Source organism: Lissotriton vulgaris, chromosome 4_1 (genome assembly GCF_964263255.1).
Source record: "Lissotriton vulgaris chromosome 4_1, aLisVul1.2, whole genome shotgun sequence".
NCBI classification, from domain to species: Eukaryota; Metazoa; Chordata; class Amphibia; order Caudata; family Salamandridae; genus Lissotriton; species Lissotriton vulgaris.
Genome location: NC_141691.1, coordinates 1,788,261,170 through 1,788,284,288, shown reverse-complemented (window position 1 = coordinate 1,788,284,288; position 23,119 = coordinate 1,788,261,170).

The following is a 23,119-nucleotide window of genomic DNA, read 5'->3' as shown; positions in this document are numbered from 1 at the left end:
CCAACTCTAATTAACATAGCACTTTCTCATGTTTTTCAATTTAATTCATAAGGGTACGCCTAGCTCCCACTATCGCCACTATGCAGCAGCCGAATTACAACTTTAAATACATCCCACTCCATCAAAGGAGATGCAGACTATTCCTCATTTTTTTAGAAGTAGTTTTCCACTGCTACTCATATAACATTACGAAACACTGGGTCTTCTATGCCTCAACATTCAAACGCTAGTCGAGTATTTGTGACCGCTCTCTATTCCCTCCCAATGAAAGCAGAACAGGGTTATGGTCAGCGGTTATCCTGCATAAATACTCCACATTTTTGCACATGAAGGTCATGTAACCGCAAAACATTTCAATAGTCCCTATTATCTGGATGTAAATGTCTCCACAAGTCCATTAAACCCCATATTTACTACCAATTTTTGAATTGTTTAGTTACATGATGAACCGATTAATTCATCAGGGCTGGATGTGATCTATCAAGGTCTTGATCAATGGTACAGTTGAAGTCACCACCCAGGAGGATAATGTTCATCATGTACAGTGCTAATTTCCTCATCAACTCTTGCAGGAACCCACTTGATTTGTGTTTGGACCATAGACCACACAATGGTTAAGTTCCGACCAGCCAAACGCACCATCACCACCATATATCTTCCATCAGGGCAATTATTCCGCATGTTTTTTGGAAAGGTACACCATGTTGAACCAATATTAAACCCCCCTTGCGAATGCAGAATATACTGTGCCATAAAACTGGTCCCCATCTCTTACATAAAACTGGATATTGAGATGAGTCTCTTGCAGAAATGCAAACTACGCTGCCTGCCTTTTCAAATATGCATGATCGTTATAACGTTTAGTCATGTTATTCAATCCCTGCATATTCCACATAATAAAATTGTATGGCATGTTAAAGATTTTTAGTTTTCCCATTATCACACAAATACCTTGTATGATGGACTAATGGACTTTTTTACACTACATAACCTACATAAACAAAACTATATTCTCCAACTCCCCAACTCTAGGACAAGAAGAGACACACTCCCCAACCAAACTGAATACCTCCCACATTCCATACTCAAAATAAGGGGTATGCCTGCACATTCACCTCCCCACCCCCTTTCACACCACCCACCTTACAATCAGAAGTAAAGTATATACTGTTATAACCTTTTTCTTACATCTACACAAATCTACTGGCTCCTTATTAGACACGCTTATTTGCCTTATTCAAATAGAAGGCAAAGATCCTCACTATTGTGAAAACTATAGACCTATCTCACTTGTTAACATTGTTTATAAAATGTTCTCAAAAGCTTTAGCTTTACAATTAGAGTCCCTGAACTCCTTGGTAAGGAACAATTGGACTTTTTTAAAGGGAGATTTATTTCTGACAACACCCGTCTATTTTTTTATGTTTGATCAGAATCTTCTTTTCGTTCTGAACCTTTAGCAGCAATAGCCCTAGATGCTAAAAAGGCTTTTGACCAAGCCTATTGGCCTTTTATCTTGATACCCTCAATTGGATTGGAATTGGACCAAAAATTATCACCTTGATATCCCTTCTTCACACATCCCCATAAGCAGCCATCTTTGCAAATGGCCTCACCTCTTCGTATTTTACCTTGGGTAGAGGGGTTAGACGAGGATGTCCTCTTTCACCTTTCCTTTTTAATCTATATTACGCCAATATTTACCTATTCATGTTTTTCCTTATATGATTAACAGCTAAAACTAGCAGCACACACCAATGATATCTTGTTATTTATTTCACAACTTCTATCTTCACTATTGACTTTATAAAATTAAGTTGATTCTTCTGATCCTGAATAGGTTATACATGAATTAATGATAAGTGTGAAATATTACCACTACATTTATTAACTTTAAAAAAAGATTTTCTAACATCCACTTTTGTGTTGAACTCACTACATACCAATTACTTTGGCGTATGGTTCACTCAATCCATTAAATCATCCATCTCATTAAATGTAGAACAACACATACAGAAGTTAGCATAATTAATTAGTAAATCTCATCCTTTACACCTTTCTTGGTGGGGTCGTCTTGATACTATCAAGATGATGTTTGTCCTCAATATTCTAAACACTAGCTTTAATAATTCATTAACCATCCTGCCCAAATCCTTTAAAAAAAATTATTCCATACTTTCTTCATTTCTTTGGAATAATAAAAAACCTTGCAAGTCCTTATTGAAATTGACACGGCCTAAATTGGAAGGTGGGGTACATTTCCATGACCTCTCCAAACACCATATTGCTTTATTATTAAGGCAATCTGCTTTTTGAATTACACACTCTCCAAACAATTATCGACTGTGGGGTGATGTTTACATTTTTTTTTAATCATCCTCCTCCTTTCAAGAATACTTGACATTCACAAGCAAATCACAAGCCCTTTTCTGCTGTATTTCTGTAAATTATTAGAACCTATACTTCCCTACACTTCTACTGATCTTCACGCATTTCTTAACTCTACAATTTTGCATACTTGGTTTATACTCCTTAAAAAAAGTTATTTAATAGAAAATTTGGAGAAAAAAAGGTTTAATGTGGGTTAACAATTTCTAGATCATGATATACTTATATAATTTGCACAAGCTCAAATACTTTTTGGATTCCCATCCTCATTTCAACATAAATGTCTAATCTTACAAAAGACCCTATCTCATTGTATCTCACCCTACACAAATCGCGTGCATGAGCTTTTCCTAAAGCCTCCACTGCTTATTCTCATTTACACTCTATTCGTGCTGATAGAGATGAAACAGGGACAGAGATATCTTGGGAAAATGTTTTAGGAATCATGTGATTTATTTTATTTTGTAAACCAGTTTGGATAAAACTTAGAAAAACCTCCAAAAAAAATAAACACCACTCAAATGCTGTTCATGTTTATAACAAACTCTATCATTCTTCTGTAACTTTGGACACATTTTACCCACACCTCCCTGATACCTGTTGGGCATGTTCCTCAGAACATGCAGACTAAAAAAATGTACTCTTCATGTGCCCCTTTGTTCATGATTTCTGGATACAAATTTGGAATCAGATTAACATGTTCAGAGCAACTCATGACAGGCATTGGGGTAGGAAGTGGAGCTCTCTTCCGCTTCCTAAGTGAGAACAGGCTCTCTCTGAACAGCCACCCCAAAAAACTAGGAATCCCGACACGGCAGCTCTCAATTTCGATAACGGGATTTCCAGTACACTAGATCAAGTTCTCCCGAAGGGCTCTCTGCAAGTAATAAAAAGATCCAAAGTTGCACCTTGGTATTCTCCGGCCCTCAGGACGTTGAAACAAGTCTGCCGTAAAGCGGAGAGAGCCTGGAGGAAAGATCGCTCCCAACTGAAGAAATTTGAGTATAGAGTGGCAATAAGGCACTACAAGAATGAAATGAAACTTGTTCAAGCTGAGTTCTATGAAACAAACCAAAATTAATATGGCAGCTAACTCCCCTAGGGAAATTTTAAAAATTGCAAAATCTTTAATTTCTCCTCCTTCTGAGCTCTTGCCATCAAAGGGTGCACAGGCCCGCTGTAAAAATCTGGCCACCTTCTTCTCCCAGAAGATTCAGGCCATTTATTCCCAACTTTCGACAGGTGAAGATATGGCTTCCTCCTCTACTTTGGAATCTGACCTGCCGGTATCCTGCTCATTAGTCACTTTTCCACTCCTGGATCCCAGTACTTTAGATATATTGGTCCATAAAGTCACCTCAGGATCTCCAAACGATCCAGCCCCTCCACAGACCTTAGTGAAAGTGATTGATACTATTCGCCCGTTCATTCTGGAGGCTCTTAACACCTCTATCACCTCCAACTCTGTCCCATCCACATGGAAGTGTGCGATGGTAAGGGCCCTGCTGAAAAAGCCGAATTTGGATCAGAACAATCTGTCCAATTTCCGCCCTATCTCGCTGCTTCCGTGGATGAGTAAATTGTTGGAGAGACACATCAATAAAATCTTAGTGGACTACTTAGAGTCCAACAAACTTCTACAGGTCTCCCAGACGGGGTTCCGTCCCCAGCATGGTACCGAAACTGCCCTTCTGGCAGTGACAGAGGCAGCTAGAGCTATAATGGACCGGGGAGGAAAAACAGCCATTATACTTCTTGATCTCAGTGCCGCGTTCGACACTGTTAACCATGCCACACTATTACATCGTTTGAAGGGCATGGGGGTGTCGGGCGAGGCCCTGACTTGGCTGACTTCCTTCCTAGAGGAACGCTTTTCTCAGGTGTTTGAGGACGAGGTGGCATCATCTAAGCATCCGCTTAGCTGTGGGGTTCCGCAGGGCTCCTCTTTGAGCCCCACACTTTTTAATGTCTATACGCAGCCTCTGGAGAAGATAGTCCTCCCTTTTGGTGTGCGGATTGTCACCTACGCAGACGATACCCAACTGGTGGTCTCTCTGGACCACAATGAGGGTTCGTCTAACACTTTAGGCCCTCTTCTAGAGACTGTTGCTAAGTGGATGCAATTCTCCCACCTCAAACTCAACGGGGAGAAGACCGAGATCATGTTACTAGGTAACCCTTCCCCAACCTCCTTGGCGTCTAGCTGGCCTTCATGTCTCGGTGTCCCCCCTCCTCCTAAAGACCAGATAAAGAGCCTAGGAATCTGGCTTGATAGAGCGCTGGATTTTTCAGTCCAAGCCACCAAAACTGCCTCCACATGTGTGGGGCTAATAAAAATGCTCCGCAAAGTGCTCCCTCTACTTCCATTCCAGGCTAGAAGGGTCATGGTACAGGCCCTGATACTCTCTCGCCTGGACTATGGAAATGTTTTATATCTAGGAGCCCCGGCAGCAGTGACTAAAAGACTCCAAGTCACCCAAAACTGTGCCGCCCGATTATTATTCAACATCCCTCGCTGGCAATCAGCAAGGAATGCCTTAAAAGAACTTCATTGGCTCCCAGTGGCTGCCAGAACACAGTTCAAGGCCATGTGCATTTTGCACAAATCTTTCCATCGAACTGGCCCGGCAGTTTTGTACCCCCTAGTGTTACCTTACTCACCATCCAGAGCCCTTCCCTCGGCTTCATTGCATTTGGCAACCACGTCAAAAATCAAGAAAGCCCGCTGGGGTGGCCGCTCTTTCACTCACACAGCGGCAAAGCTATGGAATTCCCTGCCTCTAACCCTCAGACAAAATAACAACCGAATGTCATTTAGGAGAGATCTAAAAACGTACCTGTTTTCAAAAGCGTACTAAGTTACCCGGTAGCCCGACACAGTAATCAGTCTAAAACGCTGCGAGGCCTCTGGGTAGTTATGCGATATACAAGTGCAATTTTTCATTTCATTTCATTTCATTTCTTCCACTCTAAAGTTCCCTTCTCCATTACTAAGGTTTTCCTATGAAGTATATCTCATGATTGGGATATAGGGATATGAAGCATCACTTTATTGTGGCTAGAATTGGATATGTTTTCTTCAAAGCAATATAAGAACTTTGAATGGCGAAGAAAGCTGACATGAGGAACAGGTGTGTGGGGGGTATAGGAATGGGTCATTGGATTGATGAATGGATAGACGAATGGATGAGTGTCAGAGTTCACAGATGAAGGATTGGAGATTCAAAGAATAGTTGAATGAGAGTGAGTGAATATGCAGGGGGATGAAAGATTATGCACAACTGGATCATATGCATAGTAAACCGTAAGAATATGTTGATGGAGATAGGTGGATTCTGATGCCCAATAATGGAAATCTTGTATTTTTTGTGCAATAGACAGGACACTGCGTGTATAAATTAGTTCCCTGCAAGTGAATAAGGAAACTGACATTTCCTGAGAGGTATCCCCTGATTGTTAATCTTTTTCAGGACCATTTTTTTTATGGTATTAGGACTTTGTGCAATTTGACATCTGATGTTACAGTGCATGTGTTCTGTCCCTAAAACTGTACTATAAAATAAGTTTCACCCAATTGGTGTGTAGTAACTTTTCAGTGAAGCATTGTAAATTGTTTCAGAAATTGCAAAGGTATACAAGTGAAATGTCATAAATGGGCTGCACCACAAAAAAAAAACCAATACAAATATATGCCTTCAGAGAGTACCATTGTGCTTTAGTTAGGATTCAGTTCAAAAGCACCAAAGTAACTCAATGGCAAACTGTAAAAAAAGTAAACAACTTTTTAAATGTTAGGTGAACTAACCTGAAGTGTCCCAAGCTGCTGCCTTATAAGGAGGAGAACTATGGGAGGCTGTCAATGTTGGTAAATTGACTTTGGGTGAGAAAAACTTCATACAGTCCCTGTTACACTTCCATACAAGTACTCCTTTCATCCCTTTGTTTCATGATGTAGTCCATAAAAGACTAGAGCATGTGGCAATCATCAGACACTTTCTTCGTTTGGTGAGAATTTGGTCAACCCAGGAGCTTGCTCATTAAAGGGAGGGTATGAGGAAACTACAGAAGTTAAACACATTTTTCAGGTTCGTATAAACATGTTTAATCCTGGCTTGCTAAACTATGCCTAAGATCCTTTTGGAATGATCCTCAATCTTTGACACAACTTTCAAAAAAGTAATTAAAACTGATTTATTGGGAATACGTGAGTGTTAATTAACATCAAAGCTACACAATGTGGATATTGTGAGCATACATTTTGGCTATTAAACCTACTTCATAATTCAAAGCATTTCTGAATGATTTACAACCTCAGTTGGCCAAAAGACTTTATATGAAGTTTTACTATGACTTTCTAGAAATCAGGTCTCATACATTGAGATGGAAAACATTAAAGGTAACACTAGTGACTGTAAGTGTACTTTATGCCATTTGCATGTTAAAAGAAAATTTGGGGCATGTCATATTTTTTGTGCTGCATACACAAGGCCCAGAAAGAAACTGATTTACCCCACCCCCATGCCACATCTCGGATTTTATGAAACGCGTAGAAGCAGTTAGGGTTCTAAAAAGTAACGTATCTCTGCACATTGTCTCTAGTTTGAGCAGATAGTTATTAGCAGTAGGGCTCTTGTGGAGGAAGAAGGGCTTAAAATGTTAAACCTTTATCCCATCCCCAAATGGGTTATAGAAGAGTCACTATTCACTCATGTTTACAAACATAAATTCACTGTGACATTATCTTACTTACTTTTTATGGAGCTTTTAACTCATTAGCAACTTACAGTGTAAACGTTTATCATGCTGGTTGTTAGGGGGTCTCTAGTTGGCAGAGGAAAGTACCTTTGTCCAAATAGGGACCCTTGCTTCTAGGCAGGGTAAGGGGGATGACCCCTGCTGTCCCCCTTGGTAGCTTGGCATGAGAAGACAGGCTTATCCCAAAGGCAATGTGTAAAGTATTTTTACTCAAAGCACACAGTAATACAGTCAACACCACAGATGGACACTGCACCAGTTTAGGAAAAATAAAGTATCTTTATCTAAACTTCAACAAGACCAAAACGACAAAAACCCAACATACACGTAATAAGAATATAACTTTAAAAAGGTTTCAAACAACTGGGTCCATAGAAAACTATGGATACGGGATTTCAAACCATAGTACCTGTAGATGTGTCAAGATTCACAAGGCCAAACAGCCTCAGAAAAAGAAAGCATTGGAAAACACCGCTATGCATCAGTTCCTGAGTCCTTGGGGAGGCAAGGCAACACTTCTGCTGCACACAGGAGAAGTGATGCGCCGAATCCGGACTGAAGGGGGACGTGAGGTACTGAAATCCAAGACGATTTTAGTCTGCAGGTGATGTGTTGAAAAACTTGGTGCACAGGTACGATACGTGAAACACCGGAGGTGATGCATTGCATTGCGAGACTTCGCGCCGTCCGGCGTCAGTGATGGGTGCTGCGTGGCAAGGCTTTGCTTCACCCGGTGGGACTCGGCGAGGCTTTGCGTCATCCGGCGTCTGTTCCGAGAGACTTTACATGGCTTTGCAATGCTTCGCAATGCTTTGCACCGGTTCTTGCAAAGATTAGCTGCAAAACCCACCTATGAGGCCCTGTAAGTGGAAAGAGGCACCTCAGTCAAGGGTAGGACTCACAGATGGCAGAGTCGAGCAGCACCAGCAGATTTGTAGGAAGTCTTTTGTGTCCCTGAGACTTCAGAACATAAGGCCAGCACACTTCAGGCCGTTGGAGATCTCCTTCAAGCAGGTGACAGCATACAGCAAAGTACTCCTTTTCTTGGCAGAAACAGCAACTGCAGCCCAACCCAAAACACACAGCAAGGGCAGTACTTCTCCTCAGTCTCTCCAGCTCTTCTCCTTTGCAAAGGTTTCTATTGAATTACAGTAATGATCTAAAGTCTAGGGTTTTGGGTCTGAAACTTATACCCCACAATGTATTTGTTCTCTTAGTGCAAGGGGCTCTGAGCCCAATTCAAACCAGTTCTGAGGGTGCCCTCTGCAAGTGTGCAACACATCCATTGTCAGTGTGATCCTTGCCTCCAGACACACCACAGGGGGGCAGAGGCAACATTGAGGAAGGTAGGCATAACCCTATTCAGGTACAGGTGCTACTCCTCCCACCACTCCAAATGAAGATCAGGCCTATTCAGCCTAGTGCTGAATTATCCAGACTCCTGGAGCCACTGAACCTCCCCACCCCCTGTCACTCCAAAGCCAGACAGTCAATCCATAAACAGGTAGAGGCAAAGAGGATGGTTGAACAAGAAAATAGACACTTTCTAAAAGTGGTATTTTCAAACACCAATTTAAAAAACATCTTTACTTAAAAGTTTAGGGATACCAATCTCAATTTTTCAATCTTCTCCCTATGGGAAGACATGCTTGTAAAATGTTACAAAGCTTTCCCCATTCTCTCCAATGGGGCAAGATAGCCTTTCAATAGTGAAAACGAAATTGGCAGTGTTTCACTATCCAGACATGTTACACACTACAGTACATGTCCTACCTTTGACATACACTTCACCCTGACCAGGGGAGTACCTTGGGCCTACCATAAGGGTGCCTTATATATAAGAAAAGGGAAGGTTAGGGCCCAGTTAGTGGGTGCACTTGCCAAGTCGACATATCAGTTTAGAAACTTCGCACAGGTACCACAGTGGCAGGCCTGAGACCTCTTTTCAGGGCTACTCATGTGGGTGGCACAACTAGCGCTGCAGGCCCACTAATAGCATTTGATTTACCAGCCCTGGAAGACTCAGTGCACTTTACTAGGGACCTACTGTTAAAATAAATATGCCAATCAGGGAAAACCAATCACAATAACAATTGACACAGAGAACATATGCACTTTAGCACTGATCAGCAATGGTAAAGTGCCCAGAGTCCTAAAACCCCCAACACAGGTCAGGAAAAAAAAGGAGGAAGAAGCAAAAAGTTTGGGGATAAGCCTGCAAAAAAGGAAATTTCCAACACAGGTATTAGGCGATTGGCCTGAAATGGTGCACAAACCAGGGAAGTCAAACCACAAAATAAGTCCAACTACCGTAATAGGTGAATGTACTATTAAAAAAAGATAACTCACAGCCTTTTCTACTTGGCTCATAAAATGGTTTTCAGAGTTTTACTGTGGACTAAAGATGGTTTTATTTGAGAATGGTATGTTGTTCTAAAATACTACTGAAGCCCTTAGTATCTGGAGTAGGGAACATACTATATGTACTTGTGCTAGTGGGGTGCCATTAACTAGGAGAATTGGTGCCTATCGAGTAGTTAGCGTCAGTGTTAGCTGGTGCTAGCAGGTGAGAGAAAACTGTTAGCATACTATATGCGTATAATAGGGTGCCACATTAGAAACTTAGAGTTACCCCTAACTCAAATTCTGTGACATGATGAATATTGTTTTTAAGACTATGTTTTCTGTGGGGCTTATTTACAAACCAATTGCGCCACCGGTGTGTCACATTTATTGACGAACCGGCAGCGCAATGGGCTTCCCCATGTTTACAAGGCCATACAAAGTCAGCCTGTGTGACTTTACAAGGTCTTGTAAATATGTTTCCCTTTCACGCACAACTCTGCGTGAAAGGGGCCTTCCATGGATGTTGCTGTGAGTATTGCAAAGCAACATCCATGAAACTTGATGCATTCCCAGATTTGCAACATTTTGTAAACCTGGGAATGCATCCAGAATCCAGTGTAAGGAGGCGCAATCAATATAAATACTTTTATTTCTCCTTGTTTTTTCCTCTTTCTATGTTGATGCATGCTGCAGAACAGATTGAAAGAGGAAAATGTCATTAATTCTTGTTTTTGATCAGAAGGTGTCCCTTCGTGCACAAAAACAATCATTCCCTCAAAGCAGGCACCCTTGCAAAATGACACAAGTGTGTCTGCGCTGGGCGCGGCTGGTGTTTGTGCACTGGGGAAGGGAGATGGACAGGAAAGCACCATTTCTTGTAGATGTGTTGCATTTGTGCCCTTTTATTTTGCCGCATGACAGCGCAGCAGGAAGGCTTGCTGCACTGCTGTGCATCAAAATATTGTAAAGAAGCCCATATGTATTTATATAAATTGTTGATTAATAATTGAAACTGAGGCTGAACAATAATGTTGGCCAACTAGACCATTGCATCATTTTACTCACCAGACTTTTGGAATAATTTGGTACCTTGAGCAAATGTAAAAGGGTGTCTCTGCCAAAATATGATTGTTTTAGACCTAATTTATAAGTAACATTTAACTTTGTACCTCAACAACTTGATCTATGTTATATCAACTCATGAGTTTAGGCTAGTTTCTATATTTCAGCTGAATGATTGGATAAAACTTCATAGTACAACCACTGAGACCTTTTAGGTACTCACGGTGAGCATAGAGGTCCCATCAGGAGGTTTCTGTTGACCACTATGAGTTGTAAGCAGTTTATCTGGCAGTACAAGGAAAATATTTTTAATATTTCTATGTGCGGATATGTAATAATTGTTCTTTTATTCTGTCATGTATTTTTGTGAACTTTTATGGTTATTATTAACCGAAGTAAAGTTTTACTACTACCCTAAGGTGTGTCATGTAAGCTCACAAGACAGGCTACTTAGTATATAAAAAATGTGGCATACTAAGCATTGCGAATAACATGATCTCATAGTGAAAAATTGCCCAAAAGATATTTTAACACTGTAGGGAAAGCTGATTTTCCTATGAACAGGCATCACTAAAAAGAAAATAATTACATTATATGTCCATCTAGGAAAACACTAAAGCAATGATTAAAAGTTATGTTTCACTTATTTCTAAAAATGTAATTCAAGGGTGAAAGTAGATTTTGCTAACTTTAGGAGTGAAGTGACTTTAAGAAAGTACACATTGTGCTGTCTGAAATTTGTGTTAGAACTAGTTTGCCTCACCGCCCTTCTTTATAATTGCAACTCACACCCTTGGCTGTTTGTTAGTGACTGTTCTTCTGGAGTACAAGGCTTTTTCGGTGAGGCCAGGAAGGGAGGTGTTGTCAAACAGCAGCCAGTTAGTAAAGATTAGCCATCTGGGTGTTAGACAGCCTTAACAGTTCTTCTTTTCACTTGCAGAAGCCAAATGGGAAGGACAGGAACTGCTACCATTCATTCTCTGGTCACTCCAGGATTTTCTAGGTCCAACTCCAGCAAAAGGGAAAGCCAGTGTTGGCTCTGACATAAGGGAGACAGTGGAGAGTGAATAGCAGAAGGACTATAGCGCCTTCATTTGTAGTGTGGTCAGAACTATTTTGTTTTAAGACTTATGGGAAGCATTTGCAGTAAGCAAAGAAAAGAAGTGCTGCCAGAGGATGTGGGAGAATTGTGAGAAATAGTCAGGATTGGGTTAAGGGAATTCTCCAATCACTAATTAGTGCACATGATAAGACTGGGCCCTCGCCAGCATCACCTCAAAGAATTCCTGGAAAAGGGAAGAAAACATCTTTAAAAAAGAAAACTCTGCCTCACTGCTGGAAGATAAAGACTCAAGCTCTCCACGTTTTAGGTAGCTGAACTCCTCTTTTGCCTGTTCCGAGTACACAAAAAGGAGAAGGACGCCTGTCTCCTAGAGGGCTCAGTAAACCACTCAGGAATGCAGCTGGAGGAGCCCTTGTTGGAGAGAGACCTGGTTTCTAAAAGACAGATCTATGGATCTGTGACCAGGAAAACATTTCCAGTAATTGGAGAAAAGTGGGACTTTTTCTTATCTGGAGGACTGGTATATGATGGTGAGGCTTCCCAGGGGAGGGGTCAGCCAGTTTCACCCAGCTCCGTGTTTTTGCTGCATTGAAAATCAAGTTTTTGGACATAGTAGAAAAAGTATCCTTCTTCATGAAGCCCTTCAAAACTGCAACTTCCAGTCTGGCCACAATGGTGGATTTTGACTACCAAAAAGTCAATAAGTCCAAAGGTAAACTTTGAATCAAGGCAAGGCTGCACATCCATCCGAGCAACATCAGTGACTAGGAAATCTTATTTAGTCCAATATGGAGATTTTGGAGTCAAGAGCAATGGCAGAAATGTGATGATGATGTGTTTGCAAGAACCCTCACCACCTTCACCACCTTCAGTTTTGCACCCTGCCTCACTGGAAGACCATGAGTTCCAAAAAGTAGACTATGGTCCCATAGCAAAAACTATGACCAGTGACAGCAGATGGCCTAAAATCACACTTAGTCAACCAAAATACCAACAGTGCCATTTGCACATCACTATTTCTAGTGGAGTTTTGCCTTAAGACTTTAAAATTTCATATCACCAGTTCCCAGCATACATTTTTTATTGTTTTGGTATGTTTTTTGCTCACTAGATTTTTCTAAATTGGTTTGGTCATTTAATGTTGTTGTTTTTTTAGCTGGAAAACTGTTAGTAGTGTTAGTAGTGTCTAAACCTTTGCTCTTTTTAGACTCCGCTTTTTATTTTTGAGAGAGAGAGACAGTTGGACGTTCCTGTTACCCTTGCAGCATTGAGGTTGGTTTTGCATGGAAAAGGCAGAGCATGGATGTTGAACCTAACATCCTTGGTGTGGTTTTTGCACCAACTTTTTTGCCTTTAATCCTCTGCTTTTGATGAGTTTGTTTTTTCTGACCTAAGGCCCATTTTATCATTGCTTGCCAGTGCCAAAGTGCCTGCACTCTCTCTCTAAAACATGGAAACAATGGCTTACCCCCAATGGCACATTTAAGTCCCCGGTAAACTGCTACTACAAGCACTCAGGGTCCGAAAAATTAAATAATACTAGTGGATCCACAGCACTGATTGTTCCACCCACTTAAGCCACCCTTTAAACATGTCTCAGGCCTGCCTTTGCAGCAACTGTGCAGTTTTAAAATGCCATTTCTACCTGACAAAGTACACATTGTGCCAGGCCTAAACCTTTCCTTTTAATACATATGAGTTATCTCTATGGTGGACCCTAAACTACCCATAGGGCAGGGTGCAGTGCATTTAAAAAGATAGACATGTACTTTTAACTTTTACATGTCCTGGTAGGGAAAAACTCTTAAATTTCTTTTTCACTTCAGCAAGGCTTGTCTCTCCCATAGAATAACATTGGGTTAGCTTATTACATTTAATATGTTATAACTTTCAATTGGGATCAGGTAGAGACATCCAGTTCGGTGTCTAAGGAATTGTAATTTAGGGTATAGAGTCCAAATATCGAGTTTTTATTATCGACTAGACATAATATCGAGTAAAAAATATAGAATAGACATAATATAGACTAGACATAATATAGACTACAACAATATCAACTAGAAAATTTTAATATCGAATAGAATGGACATAATATTGAATCAAAAATATAGAATGGACATAATATCGACTAGACAGAATATAGACAACAAAAATATCAAATTTAAAGTAAGTTAATATTCATTTTAAATTTTTGTGTCATATAATTCTGTAGCGGGTTGTGGGTTTATAGGGGAATAGGGTGGGAAGTAATTTAATTATAATTAATTAAATATGTTATTTTATTTATTGGTATTTATTTAGAAATATTTGTTAATTCGTTATTACTTGGTAAATAATTAAAATATGATTGGTAATTAATTTTATTGATTAATTGATAAATATGTTAATATTAGTAATTTATTTTCTGTAGCGGGTTGTGGGTTTATAGGGGAATAGGGTGGGGAGTAATTTAATTATAAATATTTAAATCTGTTATTTTATGTATTGGTATTTATTTAGAATCAATTGTTAATTATTTATTATTTGATAATTAATTAAAATATAATTGGTGATTAATTTGAATAGATTAATTGATAAATATGTTAATTTTAGTAATTTATTTTCTGTAGCGGGTTGTGGGTTTATAGGGGAATAGGGTGGGAAGTAATTTAATTATAATAATTTAACTATGTTATTTTTTTAATGGTATTTATTTACAATTAATTGTTAATTAATTATTAATTGGTAATTAATTAAAATATAATTGGTAATTTATTGTAATTGATTTATTGATAAATATGTTACTTTTATTACATTATTTTCTGTAGTGGGTTGTGTGTTTATAGGGGAATTGCTTGGGAAGTAATTTAATTGTAAGTAATTACATTGTAAAAATATTTTTTGTATCTAATTTTTATTTATTTATATATTGTAAATTAATTTATTGGTGATTGGTAAATAATTAGTATTAGTAAATAATTTTTATTATTAGTTAATTTTTATTTATAATTTTAATTGATTAATTAATATATTTTATAAAATTGTAAAATATTTTAATTATTTTGCGATTGGTATTAATATTTATGTTATTAATATTTATATATGAAGTATTTACTTTCCCTACTATTGCACTCACTGGAGTGGGAATAGTAATTTTTACCCCTACGCTATCCAACGCTTTCCCTACTGTTGCACTCACTAGAGTGAGAATAGTAATTTTTACCCCTACGCTATCTAAAGCTTTCCCTACTGTTGCACTATCTGGAGTTGGAATAGTAATTTTTACCCCTACGCTATCCAACGCTTTCCCTACTGTTGCACTCACTAGAGTGAGAATAGTAATTTTTACCCCTACGCTATCTAACGCTTTACCTACTGTTGCACTCTCTGGAGTAGGAATAGTAATTTTTACCCCTACGCTATCCAACGCTTTACCTACTGTTGCACTCTCTGGAGTAGGAATAGTAATTTTTACCCCTACGCTATCCAACGCTTTCCCTACTGTTGCACTCACTAGAGTGAGAATAGTAATTTTTACCCCTACGCTATCTAAAGCTTTCCCTACTGTTGCACTATCTGGAGTTGGAATAGTAATTTTTACCCCTACGCTATCCAACCCTTTCCCTACTGTTGCACTCTCTGGAGTAGGAATAGTAATTTTTATCCCAACGCTATCCAATACTTTCTCTACTGTTGCACTCACTGGAGTGGGAATAGTAATTTTTATTCCTACGCTATCCATCACTTTCCCTACTGTTGCACTCACTGGAGTGGGAATAGTAATTTTTACCCCTAGGCTATCCAACGCTTTCCCTACTGATGCTCTCTCTGGAGTTGGAATAGTATTTTTTACCCCAACACTATCCAACGCTTTCCCTACTGTTGCACTCACTGGAGTGGGAATAGTAATTTTTACTCCTACGCTATCCAACACTTTCCCTACTGTTGCACTCTCTGGAGTGGGAATAGTTATTTTTACCCCAACGTTATCCAATGCTTTCCCTACTGTTGCGCTCTCTGGAGTGGGGATAGTAATTTTTACCCCTACGTTATCCAACGCTTTCCCTACTGTTGCTCTCTCTGGAGTGGTAATAGTAATTTTTACCCTCTCACTATCCTACGCTTGCCCTACTGTTGCACTCTTTGGAGTTGGAATAGTAATTTTTACCCCTACGCTATCCAACGCTTTCCCTACTGTTGCGCTCTCTGGAGTGGGAATAGTAATTTTTACCCCTACGCTATCCAACGCTTTCCCTACTGTTGCTCTCTCTGGAGTGGTAGTAGTAATTTTTACCCTCTCACTATCCTACGGAAAAAATATTGTATATGTTTTGGTAATAATATGTATATATATATATAAATATATATATGTTTTAAAATAAAAAAATTAACATTTAAAGTTACAATAATTATTTATTAATTTTAAGTTTATTTAAGTATTTTAAGTATGTTTAAATTAATTATATTTATTATTATATTAGTTTTAAATTACTTTTAAGATATTTAAAAAATTCGATATTTTGACTGTCTATATTTTTTCCTATCGATATTTTGGAGTCGATATTTTTGGACTTACCTGTTTGTAGATAGGAAGTCGATATTCTGGCATTCTATATTTTTACCTCGATATTTTGGCAAGTCGATGTTTTGACTGTCGATATTCTGTCAGTGATCTGTAATTTAGAACACTCTTTCATGGTAAAGTCGGATCTTAAGTCATAATTTTTTAGATTTTATTGTCCCAACCATTTGGTGCCTGCATCCTGGGTCACATGACTAGGAGTAGCTGTTAGTTGGTCTTTGTGTATTACTCCTAGACAGTGAGACAAAGGAGGAATAGGTGTTAGTAGGAAGAACTAGCTGTGACTTGATAGGGGACTGATATATCACCTATCACACTTGCACATCACAAAAGCTCTGCCTCGGCATACACACAAAGGGGTTCTGCTCGAACTGGGGGTCTCTAGTTGGCTGAGGTAGGTACCTTAATCCAAATAGGAACCCTTGCTTCTAGTCAGGGTAAGGAGGAACACACTCTTAGATAACCCCTACTCACCCCCTGGTAGCTAGGCATGAGCACCCAGGCTTATCTCCAAGGCAATCTGTAAAGTATTTGGAACTACACTCCCAGTAACACAGTGAAACACCACGAATGGACACCACACTGGGTACATAAAAATAGCGGTATCTTTATAAAAAGGAATACGATGAGACCAAATGACAGAAATCCAACATATGCGTATTTGTAATATTTCGCTTTGCCGGGTTTTAGGCCAGCAATCACTTGTAGGTTCTTGCAGGATTAATGAGCAATTCACGATCTCTAATGCAGTCCTAATGCAATACTATGCAGTTTGTAATGAAGTTTGTAATGTAGTATTAAGACAGTCCTTAATTCAAGAATCAGGCAGTTCGCAATGCAAGAATAATGCGTAAAGTAATGTACAAATCAGACAGTTCATAGTGCATGAATAATACGGTAAGTAATGCACATATCAGGCAGTTCATAATGCACAAATAATGTGGTAAGCAAGTCACAAATCAGGCATTTCGTAATGCAAAAATAATGTGGTAAGTATTCTGTGTGGTCAACCCGGGCACCTCTAGGCCCCAATAACAGAGACAGCCATCAGGCGCTTAAAAGGGCAGCCCCAGTACTGCTGGGCTGGTACGAGCCGCTCGGAGGACTCAGCGCATCCAACGCGGAGCAGCGGGAGAGAGTTCGGAGCACTCCTGTACTCCTCCTGCACGCCTTCCCAGGCCACACACGCTTGCGGCTCCGGACCGGAGTCCAAGCCTTACCTGGGGTGTGCTCTGCCTCGCTCTCTCCCTCCGCTCGTCAGACCGTCTGCTAGGAGATCCCGGTAACTTTGCAGCTCTGTTGTTAAGCAACGCTGTAGCCGGATGGGTTACGGCACTGTCTTCTCCTCGTTGGCGATCTTGGGCAGATTCCTTTCGACGAAGAATGATCATGATCCTTTTTACCTTGTAGCTTCCTTAGCTTCAAGAAATCCTTTAGCATGTTGTGGCTTGGGACGGTGGCGGCAGTCTTTCCTTACAGCCACAGTTACGATGATGGCTCGGCCCACAAACAGCTACATGTTTCATGCTGTGGTCATGGGGCACCTCGTAAACTGCACCACGGACCACAGGGCAGTTTCAGGCATGCAAAGATCACACGCACAGAGCGTCGCTGAGATGCACTTGGAAACTTTTATGTTCCTGAGTTTCCACAACAGGGGACCAGCTCTCCCTGGGCCCTTGGAAACAAATTACTTCTGGACACAGCACACAGAAAAGTCCTCTCAAGCAGGGGGACACAGCACACAGCAAAGTCCCTTATCCTCTCCTCAGTCAAATCAGCAAGCTGCAGTCCAGCCCCAGAACACACAGCAAGGATAGTCCATCTATTCAGTCTCATCAGCTGTTCTTCTTTGACAGAGGTTCCTACTGACCACGAAGTAGTTTCAATCCTTTTTCAATCTGGATTTCAGTCTTGAGTTCAGGGTTTTCAGCTCTTACACTTATAACCCTAAATGCCTTTGAAGTCTTTGTGTTCAGGAGGCTCTGACCCTGGTCCAACCTAGACCTGGGCGTCTTCCTGCCAGTACACACCCTCTTCCTTTGATAGTTAGGGTCTGGGTCCAGATGCTCAGCAGGAGGTGGAGCCATCCTTTTGTGGCAGCAACACAGCCCTCTTAACATCCACGGGGCTACTCCTCCCCCACATCAAATGCAGGCCAGCCTGTTGCTGTCTCGCCTTCTCCTCCCTGGGGTCAGGACACTTCCCACAGCCTGTCACATCCAAACCCAGATGGTCAATACACCAACAGGCAGAGGAACCCAGGATAGTTTAAGACAAGAAACCAGCCACTTTTAAAAACGTGGTTTCAAAGCACACAATTTAAAAACCATCTTCACAAAAAGATGTGTTATTAATTTCTGAGTTCAGGCACACTAAACTCCATCTCTCCATCTTCTGCCTATGGGAAGATATGCTGGAAACATGGGACACAGCATTCCCTATTCTGTCCTATAGGCAAGATGGCCTTGCAACAGTGAAAAACAAATTTGGCATTATTTCTCTGTCAGGACTTGGTAGACACCTCAGTACATGTCCTACCTTTGACATACACTGCACCCTGCCCAGGTGGTACCTTGGACATATGATAGAGGTGTCTGATGTGCATAAAAAGGGAAGGTAAGGGCTGGCAAGTGGGTGCACTTGCCAGAACAACAAGGCAGTTGCCAAACTGCGCACAGGCCCAACAGTGGCTATTTGTGTGTGTGGCCCAATTAGTTCTGCAGGCCCACTGGTAGCATTTGCCTTACCAGCCCTAGCACATATAGTGCACTTTACTAAAGACTTTACTGCTAAGGCAAACATACCAATCATGGACAACCAAGTACCATGACACGTTATACAGGGAACATTTGCACTTTGACACTGATCAGCAGTGGCAAAGTGCCCAAAGCATCTAAGCCAGCAAAACAAAATCTATCGCAGTATCAAAAATATAGGAGGTAGAGGCAAAAAGTCTGGCGTAACCATGCCAAGAAATGTTTCACACTAGTCTTTTGTGCTCTCAGACAAGCTGGGATCAGGGCAGGAAGGCAGGGAAGTACAATCACTTCTGGGGGTGAAAATCTCCAGAATTCTACTTAACAGTGGTCACCAGGTAGAAATAGTGGATCCTCAGAACCAACTCTTCAGTCACCTCTGGAACTATGGTGACTCAAGAGGACTGCTGTGCTGCTCTGCTGCCTGAAGGACTGCTATACTGCTGCCCTGCTAATCTGCTGCCCTGCAGCCTTGCTGCCTGTGTGAATAGGACTGGACCTGCAGCTAGAACCCAGCACCAACAGAGTGACTCCAAGGGCTAGTTGGCTGGCTTCCCAAATAGAGCCTCAGGGGCACCTTGCACTCAGCACCTGGACACTTTCCACATTAAATCTTGCCCGCAGGTGGTGCTACGCCAGTCTGGATGTTTGGAAATGGGCCTGATGGTTCTCTACCAGCCCAGCTTTAGTCTCTGCAGCAGAGCTAACATAGCCAGATGCATCTCCTTGTAGCTCTGCACCTGAACTGATGCTGAAGAATAGCAGCCCGCAGCTCCTCTGCACTGCAACTGCACAATGCATTGTTTACATGGGGCCTTGCATCACAAGCCTCCTTCAATGGCACCCTCAAAGATGACACAGGACCTCGCATCACAGGCCTCGTCAATGGCTTCTTTAGAACTGCCGTTACATGGCACATCCTTGATGCCAGACATCACATGATTGCCTGCAACTCATCAGAACTGTCGATTCATGACACCTCCTCAAAGCGGGATCTGGCAATGCTCTGCAACCAGAATTTATGGGACTTTGTTTAAGGGGCCTAACTTGGTCCCTGTATCTGGCACATGCTCCATCATGGTCGGCCTGAACTTGTGACTTTGTTCCAGTCTGGCATGACCAGATAAGTTAGCACTTTGTCTCTTGTTCTCCTGCTTGAATTTTTTTTGTTTTGGTCGCAAATAATTTGATACATTTTACTCTATTTATCTAAATTGGTGTGGGATTTTTCTTGTTTTGGGTTTTTACTTGATCACTGTTTGAAGTGCTTCATAAAGACTTTACACATTGCATCTAAGTTAAGCCTGACTACTTTTGTAATTCTAGCTGAGGTTTAAGTGCTCAGGGCTGCCCTTTAGGTGATTTTCAAACTGTTGGTTAATGATTCCACCAGCCTCTTTGCAAGTGCCCTCTCCTGATTCCACACTTTCTGTTTACCAGAGGCCTCTTCCAGTCCGTCTCCCAGATTTGACCCGCACAGGAGAGCACTACAGCCGTCTTCAGGTTATTGGGTGACAAGTCAGTGGGCAACTCACTTGGAAAAGGGCCATGGCTCCACAATCTCTCCAAGAAGCCAAACAGCCATTTTTGAAAATGGTCTGTTTCAAACATGACTGCAAGCCCCATGGTATCCCCAGAAGGGCTGTGCCTTAGCTATATTAAGGACACTGGAACTTACCGCTAACTGGCGGCCTCATTTCCATTCATCAGGAGCTGCCCTAACAAGTAGTGCTGCTCAACTTAACATCTCACCTTTATCGCATACTCTGTACCTCAATGGCCCAAGTTGACCAGCCTGGAAGACAAGAGTCTGCAGGACCTTGGGAGCATGGTGCTGGTGCACTTATGCTTTTTCTTTTCATTGCTATTTATTTCAGTTGGCATCTGCCTCAGTATATGGTAGTTATGGGGTCTGGATGGCAGCAGAGTCATAATAGTTTGTGAAGATATTGTCAGGGGTCCACAGAGCTTCAGCAATTCTCGTTTGCTTGGTAATACAGCTAGCCACACCCACTTGAATGCTTCATGTTAATTTGTAGGTCATAGATGTGTCTAAAGTGTTTTCATGTTTTCATTTCAGTGTTCTACCTTAATATTGACTCAAGAATATTGTTCAACAATAGTATTGTTTCCAAAATACTGTGGTATACAGAGCATCACTGTGTATAATATTGCTGGTAATAATATATATATTAAAAACCTGTTGTGTGATGATCCATTTTGTTTCTTCTAGTCTTCTAGTCTCCAAAGCCTACAGCCATTCGGCATACGTGACCCCTGATAAGTTTTCAGATCCCAGGGATGGGAAGCATTACTATCGGATAAAGTGAGTGTCTTTTAAAATATGGGCTCGCCTTTTCATTCAGTTCTTAAGTTTATTGGAATATGGAACAGAAATTAGATCATAAGCTTTACTGTTCTGCTTCTTTTTAGTGTCTGGGGATTTTTTTGAAGTTGGGGCTTAACTTGAAGATAAAGTTTAAATGACAAGGTACCTGTGATAAGAGGTAAATTATGTATGGATGGGTCTGAATACGTGGAAGTGTAAAATGTATGGGCATGTGCGTTAATACGAATGTGCTTCTTTTTTCTTGATTTTTTTCAGCTCATAACATGTTCTGAGTCCTGAGGAGAACCCTGAAAAGAAATTGAATAGGGTTTGAAATGCGCCAACTGGTGTTTCACCAAATAACTGTTCTGTATATGTACTTACTATGGTGGCTCGAGATGTGAAATAGCCTAAATTGTTAAATTGTAAAGTTGTACATGAGCCCCTATTGTTCACCGTTTGGTATTGCCCTGAAAAGGGTGATTTCAAGATAGGCAGCATACAGCCAACCTACGGGACATTGCTTATTTATTCCTGTTTCGCAAATGAGAAATTGGATTGAGAATTACAGAACTAGAGTTGTTGTATATCAATGTATGGTTTAACGTTAATGTTTTGTCTGACAATGCTTTGTGGTGTTGAAAGATTTGGAATTTAATTTGAGAAGAGGTCTTTAGTGTTTTTCTGTACAGTTTGTATAACTTTTGTGCATTGTCATAATTTACGGTATAAAAGATGAACAAACCTTTTTAAAATTTCTTGATTACAAAACGATATGAATAAATCAAAGAAAACAAATAAACATATGGTCATATTAAATTATATGTGTGATCATGTAGAATGATGTGATAATGGTATCAGTATTGGCATGTTTGTCATTGTGTGATTGTTTAACAGGCCTAGCCTTACTGATTATGGGCCAAACCCTTTCTAGTTAAAGATTTTCAGAGAGGGGAGTAGTCATATACCTCCTAACAGGTCTTCCTGCCAGCAAGGCCAAAACCATTTTTTCTGCTCTAGGAGCAGTTTTCGCACTTCATCGAGTGGAAAGCACTGACACTGAGGGAAACTGCAACCTGGGAAATACTAATTTGCCACATGAGCACCAGGCAAGGAAAGTCTTACTAACTGAACATTTGTTTCCCCATATATTTATCAAAAATACAACTTTAGCAAGGAAATGGAATTGAGGAAATATTCAAACAGTGGTTGATTGGCCTCGGTAGTACATTCCAAAACAAAGTTACACACATTTGTATTTTACTTTAGTTTTTGTCACAGGAACAGTTACCGCCCTATACAATGAAAATAGCATTTTAGGTTCTAGTTACTCTAGGGCCATACACTCAAACCTGAAAGTCTTACATGTTTCTATTTCAAATACTAGGCACGGTACTTTGTGTGCTGCAAGGCCTACCTAGGGGTGACTTACTTAAAATGTTAAATAAGGTTGCTTCTAGTCAAAAAGATGTATCCTGAAGTTTAAAGTACTTCATCATTCACTGTGCAGGTGTGGGCCTGAAGCCTTGTCTTCCTTTTCATTCTAGTGAATGGCACAATATGTGCTTTAGTCCACTGGTGACAGTTGAGCTTCCATGCCATTGGTGTACTTCCTACATTGTTTATTATGGTCTTACTGGAAAGTTAAATTGTGAATTCACCAGTGTTCCTGTGTCCTCTCTCTCCTTGAATGTGTTCAACAGATGTTTTGCTTCGTCACCAGAGTTCTGCGAGAATCTAACTGCTTTTTCAAGGAACAACTGATAACATTTCTGGAGAATTGGAAGTTAGGGATATTGAAAATTTCTGTTTCCAATCTACTCCCCTAAATGGGTTCATGTCAGGCACAGCCCTCT